General features: G+C 40.5%; 1 protein-coding gene across 4 annotated transcripts in view; it reads right to left on the bottom strand.

Annotated features, from left to right (window-relative positions):
* ANK3 (ankyrin 3) overlaps window positions 1-23,953 on the bottom strand; it is a 348,817-nt gene that overhangs the window by 169,103 nt on the left and 155,761 nt on the right. The gene's annotated exons all lie outside the window — the stretch shown is intronic.

The following is a 23,953-nucleotide window of genomic DNA, read 5'->3' as shown; positions in this document are numbered from 1 at the left end:
TAGTTTTGACAGACGCAGAGCCAGCACTCAAAGATGAGCCTTAACAGCAGACTCCTACCTTACAAAATGCCCTAAGGTGCACACACTGCACACACTTTGCTACTAAAAACGTTCAGTAAAGTATTCTGCAGTATCCTCTCTGAGTGCCTCCCTCAAGCTTAGGGGCTCACGTGGAAGCTGATATATAAGCAGTGTTACCAGAAATGCCTAAAGACCCACTGGCAGAGAAAGGGGGTCTTTTTTTGAGTCCACTTCCACCCCCCATTTATTTTAAAACAATCTATTTTTAGGTTCACTTTGAAAGGTTTAATCTCAATGCTGTTTTCTTGTACAAAAGGTAATAGAGAAGTGTGTACCCAAGAGCTATATGTGACTGCTATGTCTGCTGTCTTGCATCAAACCCTAACAGTTCCTTAGAAAACTTAAGATATTTCTTGGAAAGAAACAGCAGTGGAAAATTATCACAAATTACATTCACAGCCACTCTGTAGATTAACAAGCCTCAAGACATTTTTGAAGACTGGAAATGAACTCATATTCAAAATTACAAAGTCTATTATGACCAGTAGAACCTTTGTAGTTTAGCTGTTTAGAGGGGCAATTACAGATTTCTTAAAAATAGTATTGTTTTAAAAACAAAATTATGCCAAAAGCATCTTCAAAAATATTCAACTGGTGATGACACTAAAGCTCACAACTACATCAAAGATAAAAGCAATCAGTACAGACGTGGAATGTTTTTACCTGTGCTTCTAAGCTTTCAGTCCCCTGCTAAACATCTTCTTTTGGTCTCCCCTCAATATGGAAAGTGTCAATGACATACCAAGTGTGACAGCCCACCACAAAAACAGGTATGCTCTCATAAGCCTATTACAAGTGCTTTTCTATGAGCATTTGACTTAGCATGTATTTTACTATATGACTAACTGTTGTACTTTACATATAAGATACAACATACAGCAAGTGTGTAGAGGGAATAAGATTTTGTACAGCTTAAGAAATTACCCCGGTATTTGCTTTCCCTTTAAAGATTAATATACTCCATGAACAGAAGTGGATATTGTAAACCCTGTCTCTGGCATTGCCTCCTGAGGAAGTCAGAGGGATTCAATTCCAATGCCATAAAGACATACAACTGAAATACTAACACATGGAGCAAAATACTCTATTTTATAAAGAACATGCTCTTTCCTAGACTAAGTCCATATTAAAATTAAATCTCTATAAATTTCAGCAAGAGGAAATTCTAAGCCCAAAGATATTCATGCTTTATTGCATGTTTAATGGCCTGAAATCATCCCTCTTTTCACCTCAGGCAGGGAGGCAAAAAAACCCCACAAATCCAAATGCCATCCTTTTGCTCTGTCCTCATTACAACTGGAAATCTTCTCAGAAGAAAGCCATTAAGGAAGAAAAAAAGAAACAGTGGAAGACAGGAGGAATGAGAATAGGCAGAAGCAAGAGAGTATCAAATGCAACCCGTACTGAGACAAGTTTTGGGCAAAAGAAACCAAAAGAAATCTGGATAAAGTAACATATTTTCATTGAGGCAAAAAAAATCCTCAAGATGAGCATAAAGCACGTGTTTCTCCCCATTTTATTACTACTTATTTTTGAAATCAGGAATAATTGCACACTTACATTTGCAAAGCAGCAAAAATCAGCTGGGTTCCATTATATCCCAGAGCTAATTTTTTTTTACCCTTCACAAAATTTCAGGGGGCCTCGTAATTTGCTGGTGCCTGCCAGGTGAGCTGAGGCCTTCACCAGCCCAGGAGAGCAGGTATATTAAAGGCACATGGGAATTGTGCCTGGCTCTTTTACAGCCCTCAGGTTTTATGTTCATGTAGATCACAGAAAATCTTCATGCATCCAACTGAAGATCTAATTTAACTTCTCAACTACACAAAAAATTATCTCTAACTTTTAGTCATGCTCAGCACAGTAAGAATAACCAGCTAAGAATTCTTTGCAAGGATTTCTTTTTCTTCAAAGAAATTAAGAGGTTGCTACCCTAAATGGTTTCAGATACAAATCTCCAAAAAGCGGGGCTGGCAGCACATCCTACAAGGCTATTACTTTGAAAGACAACTAGATATTTGAGACATGTCAAGGGTTGTTTCTAACATGACAAATATGAGGAAGGAATGCTGTGAAGCACCTCAGAAATAAAGTGAAAATTAGGAAGAAGAGGCAGCACCTTTTCTTTTTCCCTTCCAGTCCAGTATTTTCAGTAACTAGTAAATAAATCCCCAGATGCACTAATGGCTGCCATCCAGGAAATGCATCTGCTGTGTTTATGAGATCTGCAGTTCACAACTAATTGCCAAATATAGAATTATTCACTTCAGTGCTATCAGGGGTTGTTTTATAAGAATAGAGAACATACTGGAATCACACTTACGAGGTAGATCAATCAGATTGATTTAGAATTCACATGTATGAGTGCCAAAGCTTAGCTTTTGTGGAAAAAGACCATTTACAGTTTTTGCATGTACTAGCAACTGAAGCTTTCTGAGCCTGCCATGCTGCCACTGCCCCCCTTGCCACTGGTACCCCTGGTGTAGCTGGATCTGTATGGGTACACTTTAGTCCCTCAGGATATGAAAACCCTAACCCCATTTTGTCAGTAATTTCTTACATCCACGTGCTGTATACCAAAGCAGCCATTTTCAGGCTGTACATGCCAAACACCACACAGCCTCTTATGGCTCCAGACAGAAGGCTAAGGCTCCATCAGCCATAACAGCTTGAATTGAGAATCACCCACTGAGGAAAGTGCAAAAAAGCCCACTGGATGATAACTGAACAGATCTGGGAATGCAAAGGTATAGTTGGTTGTACTAAGCTCATATGTTTAAATAAGTTTTCCCAGTTATGATCAACTTTTATAGACATTAAAAAGATAATGCTGAACAAAAAACACAATGAAGATGCATCTGTACATGAATGACATATAAGATAAAAGATGCAAAAGTTTCATAACTGAGTACTCTGTCCCTGATTTCTACTTCTAAACTGAGTTCACGTCAACACTTGCACTAAGCTCACAATCACAGACTGTGCAGTCTTCTGCAAATAAACCTATCTTCACCTTTGGCTCTGACAGGTTGGACCTGAAGAAACTCTTCTGTGCAAGCCATCTCAACTCTTTACATGCTGCTGTGCTTCAAGCATGGCTCTCCACCTTAACTCTGTTATTCTTTTAGGAACACAAGAGTCTGCCCAGATAAAAGGCCAAAGAGATACAGGCTACAGTACAGATAGAAAACTTGAGTGAATAATTAATGTGGAGACAGTCAAGTTCTGGACACACAGGCAATTCTAGGACAGCAGTAGATGCAGTCCCAATGCATTTTTTTACTAAAGTGTTGGCCAGGAAAAGAGCTGCAACAAATTCCCACTCACATGTGGGGAACTGACTCTTTGCAGAGGGCTGAGTATTTCCAAATGTCTTCATCAGCCTGGGCACCCACAACACAATGTCCACAGGAGCTCTGAGCTGTGTCTGGCCTGTGAGCCACAGGTCTCTGGTCCCTTGCCAGGCACTAGGAAAATGCAAAGCTCTTCAGCTCCCAGCCACTGGGATACAGAGGAACATTTAAACCAAGAGGCCAACAGGGGTCAGCCCTGCCTAGCACAGAGGCTGTGACATGTCACTGTCATCTCCACTGCCCTTCCACATTGCCCTTTAGTGACAAGGGCAAAAGCCACAATTCAAAAGCACACAAGGCTTGAATAATTACTGCTAAAGGATATTTCCAGCCATGAAAAAGCAATTAAACATTTGGCAGCAGGAATCTTCCAAAGGAAGCTTCTCAGCCCCCTGACATTAGTCCAAATTAATCTCAGTTCTGGAATTTTGTAGGTGAAAGAAGCATGGAAGAGATCTGATAGGCTCAGGTCCCTTCTCCTGTGCCCACAGACATTCAAAAACAGAATGAAGCTCTGTTCAGAGGTCACATCTAGTGGTTCTAGCAACACCTGAACATGGGAGCTGTAGTACCTGCTGGCCACCCAGGGATGGGCCTTCCAACAAAGGTTTGGTGTGAACAGTGCAAGTTGAACTTTCATCAGTTGTAAGCCTTACGTGTCCACAACACCGCAGTCACATCACAAAAAGAAGAAAACCCTTTTTGGATAGTTAATGTATATGTCTAATACCATCCTCAGTCATCTTGGAAATCATGAATGATGCACAGACACCCCACGTAAGGACTCCCAAAAATCTGAAGGACAGGCTCAACCACTAAATCTAACATGGCAACCAGCTGAGTGTACAAGCAGTGAAGAGGTGGCTGTGCTTGGCTGGAATGTCCCTATTGCTTAGCAAATGTCAGTGATGAAATGGGCGAGTGTTTCAGCTACAGCAACGTGCCTCAAACAGGCACGCACAGCTCTCGCTGACTGCAGGAGGAGCTGCACGGGCAAGCTGGAGGAGAGAGAGGAGCCCTTTGTGTCCTACCAAACACTGGACCATCCACCAGATGATCTACTTCTTAGTCACACTTTATCTCATGATCAGCTGGGATGGAATACTGAATGCATTGTCAATTGTTAAGTGATGGAAAAATAAAGCTGCAGGCTGCAGTTTATGTTTACTAAGGCATTGATGATCTATTCATTCTATCAGGGCAGATATCACTGCAAAAAAAATCCTGGGAAATATAATCTAGTGCTGAAAAATATTTAATACTCTTTCTGTGTCACAGTGGCCATGTCATTTCATTGGCATTTTGCAGTAACTATAGAGGGTGTCCAGTAACTTCAGTGTGTGTACACACACATTCATGTAAACTCAGACAAATTATAATGGACATATGTTCATGAAAAATACCATTTTTAAAAAACTAATGCCAACCCTCAAAAGGAGTATAAATATTAGGGTTTGCCTTAGACTTCCCATGCCTATTGAGACATTGAGAACTGAATATTGCACTAACATAAAGGAGAAAAGTGAGACTCCACCCTGCAAAAAGTTCCACTAATTTAGTTTAAAAAAAACCCCAAGCCAAACAATCAAAATCATGAACAGCCACAACATCGGCAATGTGCTGAATTCCACAAAAATTCTGCAGCCAAAGTGGTCTCCCAAGATGTGCTACTTATTCCTACTTTCTGCTCAGTCTCCTGAGAAGCCACAGGCAACAAATAACGCTATCTGTGCCATGCATGTCAGACAGCAATTCAAAATCTTCCTCTTTCATTCCAAAATGAATAAACTAACAAAAAAACCAAAGCAAAAGAACCCAGAAATCATTCTTTAATTACTGTGAAGACCTGGGGCCAGATTTGGAGTGGAGCAGAAAGGTTTCTAGATTAATTTGCGGCTTTCATTTTCAGTTTCTGTAGTCTTTAGGAGTTTATATTTGCTCACCCACAGGAATGTGTCTGCTTTTACTGCTATGCTATATATACACTCAAAAGCTTCCATTTGAAGGGTGCTTTCTTATGATACTGCAAGAAAACCCCACCTACACAATTTTCTTCTTTGAGGAACCCTGGAATCACTTGTTCCCTTGGAGAAATGTTAACTTTCAGTACCAAAAGAGGATGCAACTGAAATTATATGTATTGATTCTTTTTCATACACAGACTTCTGTCTTCAAGCAACTAATACACTTCTTCTATAAGCAAAATATATGTATTCAAAGAAATCACACATTCCAATTGATTCTAAATAATGACAAGAAATCTCTGAGTTCAGTTATTCTGCATCTTCCTTGCCATGTGTATGCTTGCTGCTAGGTGTAAAGGAAATCTCTTAACTTTTCCTCCTTGAAATATTAAATGGGATAAACCTCACTAGGGTCTGTTCCTTGGAGGTTTTATACATCATGGAACTATTTACATCTGAACCAAAAGAGATGAGAGACCAACCATTAACAGAGCTGAATTTTGTTGACATTAACAGAGCACTCCTTTCAAACAAACAGATCAACACACATATAAGGCACAACATAAAAACAAATTAAGTCTAAACTCTCTTCTTTAATAAAAGTTACCTGAGTTAGGGGGGAAATTTTAAACCACTGCTGGTGACTATTTATTTTCTTGTACCACTGTTAAGACACCTAAGACCCTCCTCCTTCAAATCTCTGCTTATGTTAAAACATCATTAATGGGTAATAGCATTAGTCTACCTGTCAATTTGCCACAGCAGAACATTTTCTGGCATTTGGAAAGGCATTCCAAGAGGACTTGTTCAACATATGGCCAACTCTTACATAGAAAGGTACCCAACTTTCCACAAGGAAAGTGGAAAGTATTGATAAAAGTCAGCCTCCGGTAGCATTCACTTCATTTTCCATGAAAGACTAAGTCCTAAGATTCAGCCCTACTGCACTTCTCAGTAAGGTTGGGAGAAGTTACATCTACAAGGTCTGTAGCTTTCCCTGGATCTCAAACCTCCTGGTTAGTCAGCACTCCCCATCCAGCCAGGGAATAGGTGGATGACACCTGCCTTTGCTCCCTCCCAGGCATTACATTTGTACCTTAGCACACACACTTGTTACTGATGCTGTGGCTCATGATTCATGTGCAGCAAAAGCTTCACCAACCAGCTCTTCTTCAGTTTCCTCTTAAGAGGAAATTTAAATATTTTAATGTTAAAGCTCAGAGATTTGACAACAACGTGATTTTTAGGGTCAGATTTTGAAAACTTGCAGTGCTCTTTCACCATTACTTTTGGGGCCAAAATTGCAGTTGAGTTTGGAGAAACAAAGATGATTGGACTTTAAAGTTCTGACACCCGCATAATCTACCACAGTAACAAGGGAACAGTAGTGAACTCCAAAGCTAAAAGCAAAGCACAGCCAAACCATAAAATTCTGGGACTCCAGACACCAACTAGGATAAACCTTCCATTCTTGGGTGCTAAACTCTCAAATTTCACTGCCTTGAAACTCCCTTATGCTGTGAGATGGGAGAACGAAATCCCACTGTCCCTCCTATTGAAGGTAAAAAAAACCCCTTTCTAATAGCAAGTTTTAACATCGACCACCACTGTCGGAAACTGTAAATCTGCTCAAGGCAGGGCAGCCAACAGTTGAGCAGCTCTAAAACCAAGCAGGTGGGAGGGGATATTCCAGGCCTAGGGAGCTGCTCTTCTCCAGCCTGTGGAGAGCTGAAAGAACTGAGAAGGACAAAGCTGCTACCTACTGTATGTATGCTGTCGTGAGAAGGATTATGGAGTGGTGAGAAAAAACAGCAACAAGACACTCTCTTGCTTGGTGCAGGAAAGAGCAAAAAAGAGCAATCTATTGAAGGAAGCCATTGCCTTAAATAAGGCAGTTTGTGCAAAACAAAATACAGACACATCATTGGTCAGAGAAGGAGGCACCTCTTCTCCCTGGCTTTCCCACGGACCTTGCAGGTGTTCATCTCTGTTATGATTCTTTCTCTTGTGTTTACAGTAGAGAAAGAGTCTCTAGCTTGGGAAAAATCCTGGCTAGAGCTCAAAAGGTTTCACAACCTAAAAAAGGCCTGGCTAAAATGTGCCTAGGCTTTCAGCAGTGTCTACATATGTATAGTCTTGCTCTCCCCTAGACCTCCACCTCAAACCTGTTACATTTCCTCCCTCTCACCTGAACACAGTGAGCCAGGCACACCTATAGCTCTCTGCAGCTGATCTGCAGCCAGGATTCTGCAGTGTTCCCTTTGTGATGTCCAGCTGGGGACTGAGCTCTGTGACCTTCAAACGGGACCACAGTCCCCCAAGGTGCTGGGGCCAATTTACACTCATTAGCAGTCTTTGGTCGAAGCCACTGCATGCACAGCCCCAGAACTGCTGAATGCCTGCACAAAGTACAGACAGATTTCACACACCCCACGTTTACCTCTGCAAAAAGAGAGAGACTAAAGCCTGTACTGCCAACAGTCCATGTCATCAACATGAGCAGCCCCAGAATCCTGATAATTTTGCTAAAAGCCCTCCAGACCAGTTATTTACTGCTTGGCAGGTAGCCCCTACAAGCACAGAATGCTACTGGCAGAGAACACACAATAAGCATGCTAGGCATATGAAAAGTACCATTTGAACATGTCATTGTTTAATTCATACCAACCATTCCCCCACTTACAGAGCCCCATACCTGATTGGCACGTTCCTACTTCAAAAACAACTTTTTATTACTTGAAAACAAATTATTCAAATAAAATGGTCTCTGACTAAAGAACTCTTCTGTAAGTTATTGTTTAAGCAACCCTCAAGTATACATATTTTGAGAAGCACAAATACACAGAGAGTACACATGTAAAACTCCATCTCTCTTTATGTAATGGAAATTTTGTATGCCTGCTTCCTGCAAATGGAATTTCCTAGTTTCAAATGCATTGCCCTTGAGGTTTTCATGTATTGTGATGAAATAATGAAGGGTTTCTGCTGTTACAATGAAGGTCAGTATACATTGGGCCATTCCTTTCGTCTCACTTTTCAGGATGATCAGAGCAGTGAGGTGATAAGAGGGAAGCCAGTATTTTGTGTCATGCAAAATCATCAAGCTGTAAGTCCAGTCATTGCCTGGTGCTGCACTGCAGCTCCTGAAACAAATCCTCGCCTGTCCCCAATGACATTAGGAAAGCTCAGGGCCTGCTTCTACCTTAAAATGCTAGAAGCACTTTCTCTTGAAGGTTGAAAATACTCACAATCACAGTATCTGACATTATTGTTTTGAAAGCATCCTAATTTATAATGGCATTTGTTTATTAAACACATACATGTGGAAATTAAATAAAATGAGGAGAAAGAAGTGTAAATACTATGCATGGAGGCCACTGTGAATTCACATGGAGTTTATACTGTACCTCTTACTCTTGTCTGACTTAATGAAGACAGTAAATTACACAGCACATTTACTGCATTCCGTGCTGCAGACACCACTATGCAGCTGCAGCTACTGGGGACAGCTATGCCCTTTCTTCCAGCTTAGTAATATTCTGATTTATCTCACATGGGATATTGGAGAATGGTCTCCCAGTTATAGGAGGAAGTCAATAACTTAAGCATACTAGACAAATGGATTTGAGGAAAACACATTATTTTCCTCTCCCCTACTGTCCCCACACATAGAAAGCTGAAGATTAAATTAATTCTTTGTCTGGTTGCCATGAAAACTAAGAGATGTAGCCTTACCTCAGAGGAAATGATGTTATGCTCACACAATGAATAAGAAATGAGAGCTGTGTGGTCCTATCTCAGCAACACAAAGCAGAGTCAAAAAAGAGTCTTTCTAAAACCCAGGCATGTGTGGATTCTAATCAGCTCTGTTTATAATGTATGATCACAGTTAATTGTTCATTAATTCCACCATGTCATTTGTTGAGAGATTATACCCTCAACATAATGAATGTTTTGGGGTACACTCCAGCAGAGAAAATTAAAATATATAATAGCCATGATTTTAAACAGTCTTCTTCACCATCTTAAGTTTGATTCTATTGACCTCAATCAGTTTCTAAAAGGTTTCAAAACACAAAAAAAACCCGTGTATTATCTTCAAAAAAGGGAAACACAAATGAAAATTGACATGCCTACAACACTGATGTGTTTTTCTCTGGTCCTTGGCCTCCCCTTGACATCTACCTCTGCACAAAGCCTTCCCCTCAGGGGCTGGGAAGGTGAAGGACCTTGAACCTGCAGATGCATAATTCACCCCAGTTCAGCAGGCAGCCCAGACTTTAGTGCTTGTAATTAGTGAGTGCTGAATGGAACAGTGCTAGAAGAGCACACAGTGTGAAATGCCTGTATTAATGATAATGGAGATGTTCATGTTTCACCCCTGGATTTGTGAAAACACTTAAGAAAATTAATTTCCTTTGCTTTACAAGATGAGCTCTACTTGTGCGATGTCACTAAGAACACACTCTTCTAAATATCACTGATACTTAACTATTTTACTGCTTATTTGAGTCTCCAGAACACAGATGTGAGAAGAATGACAGCACATGCTTAATGCAACCACCTTGGGCTCAGGTTTCATTTCACTTGCAGACTTAGGGTAAGCTGATCCTTAATACTTTTCACAAGACTTATTTCACTATCAGGTCATGATCTATTTGAAGGACTGTCACAAAGAGAGCAGTGTGAGTGATTGAAAAGGCCCCCTTTGCTCACAGCAATAAAAAAAAAAAATTCTGGGAAAAAACCCCCCATCAGATAACACAGAAATTATTTTAGCAATCCTTTTCTGAATTTAAATGACATATTGCAATCAAAATTTTCAGCTTCCAAAAACACTTGCAAAAAAATTTCAAAACAAAAAACTAACAAACAAAAAGTCCTTTGGTTCAACAAAGCTTTCAAGTGATGGAATTTTTAATTTGCAGAATTTAATCAGCATTTTATGGGTTGTTTAGTTTGATATTTGTTTCTTTACCCTTTTCCAAAATGTGTTCATCTTGTTACTGACTTAAATGCTTTCTTGAGCCTAAATTTGTGACTTTGAGCATATTAAACTCAATATTTTTCAAATTAAAAATCTCTGAGCTGAAAAAATTGGCCTGAATGCTAGGCATTGGCCAGCATCTTCCAAATTTACAGCTATTTGTGGCATACAAAAAAGTGCACAAAGGAGAATTTATATACTTACATTCTACATATAGGATTAATACCTCTGTAACACTGCCCATACAACAAGTTAACTAGCTGCTTAATAAGCATGATTACATCAATAATAAGAATGAAAATTTCAACTGTGACTTAGTGCTAGGTGGCCTTCCATGCCATATGTAATGGACTTATCACTGTTCTTGTCTTCAGGGTTTTCTCACAATGTTTGACCACCAGTGTACAAATATTGATAACACCAATTTTCAAAAAGCATCTATGAAGAAAATAATGTCTTTGAAATACCAAGTTTTGAACTAATCAGATCTCCATCTACTATTCAAATTATGTCAACTCCAGCTCTCAGGTGTTCACACACATCCTCGAGAACTGGGATAACCCAGAGCTTTTCAGGATGGACCTTTCCTCCTGGAAACTCTTCTGATGAGGTAATCAAACATCACTCCAGACTGGGCTCAGCTTTAAGCACACAGTGCTCCCTCTGTACTCACCTCAATTGCAAATAGGCTTGAGTGCAGGCTTAGGAACTTGGCTGGATTAGAGATAAATATTTTGCATTTTGACTAACCAGACCCATGACAACAAAAGCAAAGATATAATGCACTTTGCTTAGTCATTTGTGAGCTCTGAGAAACAGCACCATACCTTTCCATCAGATGCTTTTCTGCCTGAAAGTAGAAGTTAAAAACTAAATATTTCAAAACCAGAAGCTGGCCAAAGCTTTTCTTTGCTATCAACTAAATACATAAAGCTGATCAATCTATCTAGCTGCAAAATACTTTTTTCTGAACCCCAAAAGCTATGCCTAGTACACAGCATCATTTTCTCCCATGCATTTCAACTGCAATAGCATGCACATCTTCAGCAGCTAGAGGGTTTTAAAAACAAAGAGAAGTTTTCCTTGCTCTAATGCAAAGGCTTTCTAGAGGGAAACCTTTTGTGATGAGATAGGTGAATTTCCCTCATTTTGGAGGCCATGTTGCCAGTGGTGGACTCCCATGTGCACTCCCATTGCCTTTGCATCATTCAGCAAAGGCAATAATACCCTGGCTCGTGGCTCTAAGGTTTTTGAAAATTCCAAGTACAATGTAACTAGATAAAGGAGACCTGAAGCATCCTTTAAAATGATGCTGAAGTGAAGAAAATCTTTCTCTAAAATATCAGCAGTATGTGAAGAGTGCAAGGCAGAAGGACCAGGCTTGCTCCCCATATCCAGTGCCAGCAGAGAATCCTCCAGAAAACAAGTCATCCTTTTCTCATTTCAGAGGGGAGTCCAAAATCCTGCATCATTGTTACTGCTCTGCTACTAAATGTTCTGGGTCTGCCATTTGCAGCACGTGCATCTGGTCATCCTGAGGCTGGTTAATACAACCCCCAAGTTACCTCTGACCTTGTCCTCTCCTGCCACCACTGAGCAGCCATCAATGTCTCTTCACCAAACAGCAGGATGTACTCAAAACAAGGTCACTACATGCGAAACCCAAATTTTACTGCTAGAAAATGCTCCCTAAAGCTATGCAGCCCTAATCTGTAACTGTCAAATGTAAGAACTACAGACAATGATATTTATTGAATCCCAGCAACTGGCTACCTCCAAAATAAAACTGGTTCCTGGGAACCCCCTGTTAATAAGGATTCATATATTCAATTTTTGTTTGCATTAACAAAACTATCCAAGAGGCAGAGGATGGAATAGTCATCTGTACAATAAATGATAAAATAACTGATATTAACAAAATCAACTACCATTGCTAAGCACACATGTTTATTTAAAAAATGCTATGTTGAATAACCTAAGACAAAACTGAATGAAAAGGAGGACCCAGTGTATTGTAAAGTTCCAGTCAGAAGCCTCCAGAAGCTCTGGCAGGGATTTTGCTGGCTAGCATTGCCCAATCTCCTCCTGCTTCCCCTCAGGTTTAATTTTTCATTTTTGTGTATTTCCTTAATCTTTCCTTATGATATTGTTAAGTTTGAATACAAATATAACTTGTGACTTTATTTTCCTTTTTGGGATATGACCTTTGCTCCTTTCTCAGACAGCTCATTTGGACAACTATTTTCTAGGAAAGAAGGAAGGCACAGAGAGCATATCTTGCAAAAACCAGGACAGAGATTTTGACTTGTCAAGAAAATGTGAGAAAATTTTACTGCAAATGAAAAAGAAACACACAGAAAGACATTAAGCTGAATTCCATTTTTGCCCCTAAACTTTAAGAATTAAAAAGGATATATTCTGGTTAGCAGACTACAATTTCAGAGAACAATTGATATTTTGTGGGTGTACATTAATTGTTCAACATTGTACCAGATATATCTTAAATCTGACAAGCCCTGATTAATATGTGGCTAATTCTTTGTATGTGGACCTTGACAAAGCACTATCCTCTATATCCCCTGTATAAATTCATGCAACCAGGTAAAAGATATTATCTTTTCAAGGACTTAATCACATGCAATTGCTTGGATGTCCTCCAAACAATTATATTTCACAGCTATTATACACAGCTAGAGGGCTTTTTGTCATTTTGCCTACCTTGAGGCCTGAACCCCTTCCCCAGCCAAGGCAGCAGCTCTGCCTGAGCAGGAGGGGTTCACAAGCACCACCACAATCCCCCAGCACTAGAGCAGCCGTCCTGCAGGAAGCTCCCTGCTTGCTCACTTGCAGTGCAGAGGATGCTCTCATGCAAGAGAGAGTCCCCTTGGCCATGCTATCAGCCAAGGGTCACCTCTGCTGCCCAGGGAGCCTGCTGGCACTGTCCTGAGAGGAACTGCAGCCCTCCCTGAACTCAGCAGGGTTGGGAGCCCAGGCCCCAGCAGAGGATGAATTCTTGCAGACTTTGTCCTTCTTATTCTGCTCCCTTCTCTCCCAGGTTTCATCTACTGACTTGGCATTTAGAAAACATTGTGACTTAATAAGGAGCTCCTCAGAATCAAGAGTTCATCTTCCAGCACCTAGTTACAGCCAAAATAAACCCAACCTTCTGGATCAGCTGCCTCAGTCATTCCTCCCCTTTCTGCACTGTTCTTCCCATCCAAACGCTGCTCCCATTTCAACATCAGGGCTCTTTCTAACAATTTCATTCCTTTTTTCTCTTTCAAATTGACTAGCTTTAAAAGTTCACCAGCCCTGCTTGTTCATTTGCATTTGGTAGTAAACAAGGAGAAAGGGGCAGTTTTGCTGTTGGGAACAAAGGGCTACAATTCTGAACAGCTTCCCTGCGGACCTTGTTTGGTCACAGCATCTCTTGGCTTTCCAACCCAAGGCAGATTGTGCATGTGGCCTTTCAAGCTGAATTTATTGCATATGTTCAGTGGTTCTGCTAATTGGACCTCTGACTTGACCACAATTCAGTGAGTTTAGCTTCAAGGATAACAAGAATGTAGGCCAACAAGATGATACACAGAATATTATAGAATACACCACATTTGGCTGTTTTAGATTAAACTCATGCACTTCTAAAACCAGGAGTTGGATATCTTCGCTGTATATTGGATGGGAAACAAAAAATTCTAAAGAGCTTTAAAAAAGTTTCATAAACAATATGGGTTTCTATTTGCAACTTACCTATTATGATCAGTCCTTCTAAAACAGTCTTTAATCAAAGACTTGGTATAATATAAAAAAATTAATCTAAAAGCCAGTAAATTGGATATTTATACTGAATACCAAGAAAACCATAATTAGAACTGCTACCATGCATGTTTCCTCTCCACCAAAAGCTTTTCAAAAAGCACAAAATTCATTAAAAATATATTTCTCCTCCAGAATTATGGTAAGACACCAGCAAAAATGTTCCGGAGAGCTGTACACATAGCCAATAGGTCACACAGCAGGACAGCACTCAGCATCTCTGAGGTCATTAAAAAACTCCTAACCCTGCATAGGCATTACTTTGTAGCCATGAACTGTATGCAAAATACATTCTATATCAAGAACAGAAAAATAGCCAGTGCTTGACATTTGAAAAGAGATCCTTAAAATGCACAACAAAAACATGGAGATATTTTATGGACACAAACCCCAGCAATTAAATAAACTGTTTAAGATCAAACTGGAAGAGTCAATGGTGAACCCCCTATTCTTTTTTTGTTGCTTAGATGACTTGGAAGCTTGCATACTCTTCTTTTTTCATGTGGGCAGTGTGTGCTGAGTGTGCAAAACATTTATTAAGCCTTCTTTGAGCATAAACAGACAGTCTGATAGTACAAAAAAGGTATACAGAAAGATATCAGATAGGAACATCAAAAAACATACACTTTCCCATAACTGTTAAAAAGCGTTGGCTGCTCCTCAGGCTGCCCTACTTAGAAACTTTGATTGTGCATTCACTGTCATGAGACATGTTTTCCTCTCAACATCTTTTTAATCTTTTCAGACTGGTAGAAAAACAGCAGTCTTTAGTTATCAGAATTTTGATGTTTAGCAGCTTCAAAGTGGTGGTGGTTTCATATTAAATCAAGTGGCAAGAAAAACTAGGACTGCAGGTATACAGTGTGTTCACCAATTCTCCTTGAAGATGTTTTTTCTGCTTAGATGGTAAAAATGTAATAGAAGAAACTTTTGCCACCCACTTCTCAGCAATATTTCACTATGCAATGTTTTAACTATTCATAATTTTGGAGAAATTTTCTTGTGTTGGAGAAGCCGTCCATAGCCACCCTTCAGAACATACTGTCTGCTACTGCCTGGCCAAAAAAAAATAAAAGGCCTGTTTTGAGAAAGGCTTCCTCAGCACTTCAGGAAAATGCTGCATTTACTCACACATAGATTGAGCCTCTTTTCTGACTTGCTGCACCATGAGGTACACAGTCCAATCTCTCTCCTCTGGGGAGCTCTATCCCCTCGGGCATAGCGAACACCCTGGCTTGGCTTTGTCACCTGAGACTCAGGGTCTAGCCAGAGTCTATCTGTGAATAATATCTGCATTCATTCTTCCTATAATCTGAGCATGAAAACATTGGCCTCAGCACCAGAGGTGATTGCCAGATACATACAAATTCAGGGGAGCAGGAGAACAGGTTGCTGAGAGCACTCAGATACCTCTATTTCCTCATGGGCCAATGGTATATCCAGGTCTTGGGATGGTTGCAAAGGCTCACCATTAAACCAGTGATTAATGAAAGGGAAATGGTTGCAATTTCAGAGATACCCTAGTAGGGTCCAGAAGAAGTGGTAATGCAATTATGGGAGAAATAAAAAAAGCTGTGTTGGAGAAAATAAAATTATTCAACCTATGAAGGAATTTCATCTAAAGCTGTGAATGCCTGTATTTATAAGTCACTGGAAAAGTGACTGTAGCTAACTACACTCAGTGCCTCAGTTCCACCTTTACCTTCTGTTAGTAAAATGTTTCATAAATTTATGTTGGGAGCAGAAGGAACACCTATCTAATGGATATTGCGCGATGCTGCTTCCTATGAGTTCCCAGAGAACGCCAGGGACCATGTCCTCATGTTCACCCATCTGGAAAGAACACAGCGAAGGACAACGCCCAGCTAACTGTGAAAATCTTGTTTAACTAAAGGAACTCAATGATGGAGTTATTCTGCATCCTGACATTTACAATTCACCAGAAAATGAACCAATGCACTGAACAGAAAATGAGTTCTGTTACTGTAGCTTCTAACAAGAGCAAACAGAGCAGGTAAATGTAGCCTTTATTAGAGGGTACATGCAGGATAATGTCACATGATTTCTCTTTAATACACTGCCTTTAAGGAAAGCTCTTTAGAATAAATCAGGGTGCTCTAACTGAAAGGTTAGATGTTAACACCCACTTGTGAATTGTTCTGAGCTTTGTGAATTCAGAATGTGACGCAGAAATTGTTGGTGATACTTTAATTTGAAGAATCTTGAAGGAAAATAAACAAGTTTTAAAGGACCATTAAACTTTTTTGATTTAACAACTTGTTCTTTTCAAATTGTCCATTCATTAAAAACAGGATTTATAATCCCTTTAGGAATCAATGACATCAATGGAACAGAATCCCACTATAAATTACACATATGAAGAAACAAAATATTCATACACAGCCACAGCACTTCTGAAAACCGTTAACAACTTTGTGGACAGCTTCTCCCTAAGGACTGAGCCTGGCCAACAGCTCTAGTGTTGGGATGAGCCAGTCTTTCCTGAAGCCACTATAAAAGGAACACACTTCCTCTGGAATTAAACCCCTTGCAGCAACACACCACCTCTCCCAGGGTGAGTGGGTCCCTAACACAGAAGGAGACACTGTGGGAAGCAGGGACACTCTGGAGATGCCTGACTCAGGGCTATGGATCCACTGCTGCAAAACACACAGGTGGGGTCCAAGCCCCTGATCCCCCATCTCCCTCACCAGCCTCGCCCTGCACACACACAAACCCATGCCATGCATTACAGATGTTTTGCTGTGTGTAAATACTGTGCTTGTAGAGGGCAGCAGGATTGGTACTCAGGCTGATGAGAGCACAAGGATGCCACACAAGCAGCTGTGTACCAGATCACCATCCCCAGCTCGACAGATGAGATCATCATTAGCGCAGAGGGGTGCTTGTGTTATAACCTGTGGTTTCTCCTCACTGTTAGGGAACCATGCAAAACTTGGATTTGTATCAGTTACTAGTCGCCCATAGTCTACCAGAGTTCAAGGATCTGCTTTGGAAACACAGTAACTCAAAAACAGCCACTTCAGCAGCTCCAGGAAATCCTTTCCTGGCACTCACAATTCAACTACCTGTCTCCTCTGACTATCCTCTCTTTCTCCAGCAGAGCCTGGATACTTAAGAGCATCTAATTCAAGAGGCAGCAGCCAGAGGGCTAAGGACAGGCCTGTAGCTCAGAGCTGACTTGACAGGATTTAATAGAAAAAGCATATATACTTCACTGCTTTCAAAAATACAAACAGTTGACATACTATACTCTTATCCCATCTGTGCATTTGTACTTATAGGGGTATTACAAATGAGTGTGGTATACATGAATGCAACTCATAGAATCACAGAATGGCTTGGGTTAGAAATACAATAAATACAGCTCCTGATAGAGATGGGGTGACCAGAGACATCAGGCTTAATGCCACTGGTAGAGATGATGCTAAGGTAGCTCCAGCAGGCTCTATGAAATGTCTCATAGCACCCATGTAATAAATTGAGACCTTGTGTCTGGGCAACTTGCCATGGCAGGGCAGTGGATACCTGTTAAGGTACAGACCTCCATTTCCCATGTGCACTCATTAGCAATTAGTGTGCCAACAGAGGACATGGTTACCACTATTTTTATCAAGATGTAACTCCTTTCATGAAATTCCATTAATTTCAAATGGATAAATACAGACTAGGGTATCAGAAACATAAGTGGACCCTTCTATCTTGTACTTTTGTAATTCTGAATGATTTTTCAATGAAAAAATAAAAGACACTGAAATGAATTTTCAAACTGAGATTTAAAATTGATAAATAAACTGTGATGTCACAGCATACAGCTGAAATCCACTGAAAACTGTGAATAGATCACTGTTGAACAAACAAAACATTAGGTAAAATACATAATTCAGGTTTTAAAACAAAATCATAAGAAGTTGTCTAAAGTTTTCAGATGAAGGCAACTATGAAGTACAACATGTCTTGTGTCTTTCTGCAACTAAAAAGGCAAAACAAAATTTTAGTTCTGGTACACAATACAAAGGCAACTGCTTTTGCAAATCTCAGTGCAATAAATCTTTTATGCAGCAAATTCATATTACTAAATTGTCATAGCTTTCGGCTTATTGGCAAAATTATGATTCTTAAAAAAAATAAAATACATCCCAGAGTGAATTTTCTTTTCAATTAAGAGGACAATCTTCTTACATCAATCTAGTTCTCCCTTCCACATTACTCTTCCTTGAATAAATACTAATGAAATATCATGTTGAATTTCCCTTCCAATTTACTAGATAGTGATGTCTGTAAAAATTAAAAAGACAAGCTGATCTCTTCCGTGGTGGTCAGTAATTATTCACCCTGTAGAGCACTGGCCAACCAAGCAGAACTCCATAAAAATATCACACCAGGCAACAGACACAAGAAAAATGGTTTTTTGAAGTGTTATGTGAGCCCAAAAATCCACCAGAGATATCAGAGCCTGATGTGCAGAAGCTGCAAGGCTGGAGAATACTCAGTACCTTGAAAACAAGGGCATTCCTTTAACTTGCCTCACACACACTGAATTATCCTCTAAGGGCACCTGCAGTTTTGGCTTTAAAGTACAGGGGCATAGCCTGGGTTAGGTAACTGCAGTGAGGAATAACATGGGGCAGCTGTGCCCTCTCTGTTGAGCTCATCACCTGAAGTGCCCCCCAGCACATCCCAGTCCAACAGGAAGGGATCAGTTGTGCTAAAAGGCCCAAGAAGTTTCCAATGGGACAGGAGCACTGGAGCCCATCAAAGCCTGGGGAGCCTGTGCTCTGCCCTCAGAAGGCAGCTCTGTGCTAGTCCCACTCCTCAGCCAGAAAATCCCTGATTCGACTCTAACATTGGCCTAAACAGCTGAACAGACTTCTGAATAGCAGCAAATCCAGCCTTTAATTGTCTGAACTTCAGGCAAATCACTGTGGCAATACATCAGACCTTCTGCAATTTTTATTTTTAATACAACTTACAACTCACACTTTATTTTTTCTCTATTTCTTTCCTCCATCCACACATGCTCCATCACATCCACCAAGATCCTAGTTCTCAACCCACCTCCTCCTCCCAGTTCCCTGTTCCAGTCTAACTAGGTCTGAGTCTAACACTCAATTTTAGCAGGTACTCAGTTTCAGTAGTAGACAAGTATTTTAGCTCAAGGTAACAAGTATTTAGTAAACACCCAAAGGGAGTAGAATCAAAATATACTTATCACTTACACCGAAGCCATCAATTCAGGCAAGTTAAGAGCTTGAAATCAACAGTTTTGACTTTTGGCATAGGGTTAAATATTCATGCACTCATAATAATATAAGGTTTTTTTCTTCTTAAATCACTGTTCATTAAGCATCTTTGAATTTTCTTTTGCTTTCAAGAGCATCCCGTTTTCCCCTTCCCTCAGCTCTCAAATAAAAAAAACCACAAAGCCCACCAAAAAACCCAACCCAGCCTGAGTGGAAGAACCAGAAGGATAAAAGACTGTGTTAAAACCAGGCAGTAGCAACAGTATTGATTTACACTGCCTGAGAGTCCAGCTGTAAATCCAGTCATGGAGCCACCTTCCTCTAACAATGAGGCTGCCCATGGTTGGTCCTCCCTCCTCCAGCCCATCCCATCCCCTCCCACCACAAGCTGGGAGCATTTGGCACAACACAGGTTATAACCCAAACTGACACTTGCATAGTGACTAATGGCCATTACTTGTGACAGCACAACCCCAGGGCATCAAGAAGGTGAAAAGGAAAAGGTAAATGTTCTAAACCTGGCTAAATAAAATAGCAACAGTGCAAATTATTTGGGGGGTTTATAAACAATAAAGTAATGCTGAGCAGTGCCCACTTCAAATGATGCTGGAGTGTTCCCAAACAATACAATGGAGTAGTAGTTTCATTCCTTTAGGGGTCATCTTCAAAGAAGGAATTGTTTTTCCAGCTGAATAGAAACACTCTTTCACCACCAAGCTCCATGCTGGTAAGAATTCAGCATTGTTAGTAGATATCCCATCCACCAGTGCCCCTAAACATCTACCAGAAATACTTTTCTATTTCATTAGATTTGCCTCTGACAGAGTATCATGTCCAAAATCAAGGATATGACTGAAATTTTCCTCACACTCAGAAAAGACCACTGACTTATCAATTTTTCTTTCAGACCCTTAATCTACACAATCTTTTCACTTACCCTAAGTCATGTTCCCAGATGTTAGAGCAACATCTGCCTGCTTTGGGCTTTAACACAAATGAGTGAAAGAACAATCACTTGTACTCAACCTATCTAAATTCTACAACACTCAAGTTCAACTGTTCAGAGGCCATGAAACAGATCTCTAATCGAGATTTGTTTAAAAATAATGAAATCACTTTAAAAAAAAGAGGGATGGGGATGTTCACTTATTATCTGAGTTTAAATCTTTACATGGTAACTGGTAGACTTGTTTGCATAAGAAAATTGACATTGGTACTAAAACCTTCACATGTCCGAGATCTGCAAAACATTTGCCAGCCCCAAAAGAGCTGAGGGGAAAGGAAAAAGTGGGAGTCTCCCAGTGAGGATATGATAATGCCCTCCTGGGGTCCCACTGCCCCTGGGAGGTGTTCCCAGCTCTGCTATGCTGGGCAGCCCAAGATATCTCTGACAGGCCCTTGGAGCAGGCAGCAGAGCCCAGCCCAGAAGATGCACAAGCTCCTCAAAGCCACAATGAGCAGCTGCAACACCTACAGGCTGATCATTCCTGACACAGCATTTCCATTTATTTCCTTAGGAAACTGCAAGGCAAATTTTTCCAGCATACCTGAGAATTAAGTAAAACCTTCAAACACCGTGAGCCTTATGATGAAATTAGCAGGATTTGTGACACTGACATCAATTACTTTTCCTGCTGCCCACAAGTTTGCAGCAGCAGAGGCTGTGACAGCAACAGCCTTTAACAGCTCAGGGACAGCAGCAGCCAGGCTTTGCATTAGGATCAAATTATTCTGTGTTCCCAAAGAACACAAGTGCTCCTGAGCACACACACAAATGGAAATCGCTTCAGTCCTACTAAATATTGTATAAAACATAAATAATTGACTGTGTGCCAAGACCTGTCCTTCTTTTCTGATATATATACTGAAAAGAGAACACAAAAACCCTTCAGAGATTTCACCTTTATTTTAGGAAAGGCACTGACTAAGCAACCAATTTCTGTTCAGACATTATTACAGGATAAGCAATTCACAAACCAAACTATGCATGACAGATCTGCACTGGCAACTATCAAGCAAGTTATCCTATCAATCACTTATTTTTAAGAGTGGTTTGGTTTGTTCTGTGATACCATTAAAGGCTCAGGTCTGCCCTTGAATGTACTCAAACTATTTTCAGTGTAGGACAATGCATAACCATCCAGAGGCAGAACTGTAATACAAACTTGAACAGAGTAAATGGGAAACCCACATAATGCAGACCCTTCATCTGCTGGCCCTATCCCTTTCTCTTGCCTGATTTAAGCTCTGAACATTTCAGGACCTTCACCAAAGGCCTGGAATGTCCTGAATGCAGGCAAACTGAAAGAGTGTGGTGGGGCACAGAAACACAGCCTCTCTACAGAGCTAAGCACAGCAATTTGAGAATATCTCACCTTGAAATTAAATGGGATGGGACATAACACAGGTTTTTGTTTTGTGTGTTTCTAAAAAGATAATTTCTCTCATACAAGTCTTAAAAGGAAGCCTTCACAGGAATGTCATTACACTGTAAATTGCTTAACCAGTCAAAAGCAGTGAAATATTACCCTCAGATTGCCACCCTCCAACTAAACAGAAACATAAATTAGCATGACTGTTGCTAGTATCATACAAGACTAAGACACTGGCTGGTCCCACCAGCCTTACTTTCTACCCATTGGTTGCCTTGGGCTCTTTACTGTATAAATTATCCAGAAACATTAGCATTCTTTGTTGTTTCAATGTGATTGGAAGACTCCAAGGGATATTTCTGCATACTGCTTAAGCAAAGGGTAAGCTTTGTGCAGTATCATGTGATCAACAAAAAAATTCCCGAGTACTGCTTGCTTGTGGGTGGTGCAGAGGAACAAGAAGTGACTCACTACTCATAGTGGAAAATTTGGGGGGAAAATGTTTTAAATAGTCAGGAAAGCACAAAATGGCAAACCACAATTATTTGACTTCCTACGCCCGATGTACTGGATAACAAAATCATGTTTTTGATATGAGAATGATGCCCAATGTATGAGAGTTAATTGAAGTAATTGCTGGGTTTTGTTCCATTCTCCTACTAGAGAAGGCCTCTACCTGTCCTGAATATACAGAGTTCTATGGAAATCCAGAAAGAAACTGGAATAAACAACCAAATTCCAGTATGACACAATGGGGTCGGAGCGGGGGGGAGGGAGGGGGGGAGGGGGAGGAACCCCCAAAAAGCGTTTGGTGGAGCAAAAGGTCTCAATTTTCTCTCTTTCATAAGGTGCAGAAATAAAACACTGAAAGAAACCCATATATTTGAGATTAATAGGCAGATATTTATCCATGTGCCACTCTGGTTGCTAAGAGATTGCTTCTCTACAGCAGTGTTGTATAAACAATAAAGCATTTTTGTCCAGAAAGCAATTGTCTCACCTCACTGAATCAAGAGCCTCTCACTGCCATATCCCTCCTATATTGTTCTAATTCTGAGCTGTGAGGAAGCTCCCTTACACAAAGAAAGTGCATGAATCTGGTTGGGCATGCTATTGTTAAACTTGAGCACATCAAGTACAACGTGGGCTTCCTGCAGCATGAGTAGATTCAGCTGAGAGACTATATAGTTCAGCTCACAAGCCATAGGTAAATATGGGCTGAGGGGACAGCTCCTATAATTAATTCCTTACTGCTATGGCCATTTTCACCTGGGGGGAAACCCATCCTGACAGCAACATTACAAATCTGCACATAACCTAAACAGCAGCCAAGAAAAATATTACTATTAAAGGCTGGTTTCAAACAGCAGCACCTCAAAATTCACCTCAAAGGCAGAAACTTATCTTCATACTGTCCTTTATCCTGGAAGATGATTCAGAAGGTCTATACATTCACAGAGGAAAAACTACCCACAGTGTAGATGGCTGCAGCAAATGTACTGCAGCATGTTAGGTCTCCTAACGTGCTCACTAGAACAGAAGGCAGTGGGTTTCTCAGTGCTTTTCATTATGTATAGTACTGCCATGGCAGAGAAAAAAGAGAAAAGGGCAGGAAAATGCTGACTCTCACCCAACCAAAAGATGCACATATGTTAGAGGAAATCTGCATGTCGTTTAGGAAGCACATGCACCGCTTCTCTGAGCATATGAAGATTATCCAGTCCCCCCCTTAGGGGGATTTCACAAAGGCACACAGAAATACTACATGCCCAGGTTTCTGCAAAGGCAACTGGCTCCTTGATATGTTCTTGAAAAAAATTATCATAAAATACAGCCAAAGACAAAAAATCATGGCAGGGCCTTATTTCTATGGATCAGAGCACAGGGTGTCATTCATAGGGACATCCCCAGAGCTGCCAAAGTAGCTGGCCTCTTTATCTGTCATTATGCTACAAACTGTAACTATTTTGCTTTATACCTCAGAGAGAAACAGTAAGCCTGGAATCACACGGAGGCTCCTGACCTGAACAATGAGCAATGCAGTACCTACTGAATTTTTCAGATCCTAGTTTGCTGAAGGGTTTTCTGCAGCTAAGCCAAATCTACAGCAGAGAAA

Source organism: Erithacus rubecula (assembly GCF_903797595.1).
Source record: "Erithacus rubecula genome assembly, chromosome: 9".
Taxonomy (NCBI): Eukaryota; Metazoa; Chordata; class Aves; order Passeriformes; family Muscicapidae; genus Erithacus; species Erithacus rubecula.
The sequence above is the reverse complement of the archived record's forward strand: the minus strand, read 5'-3'. Positions and strand labels throughout refer to the sequence as shown.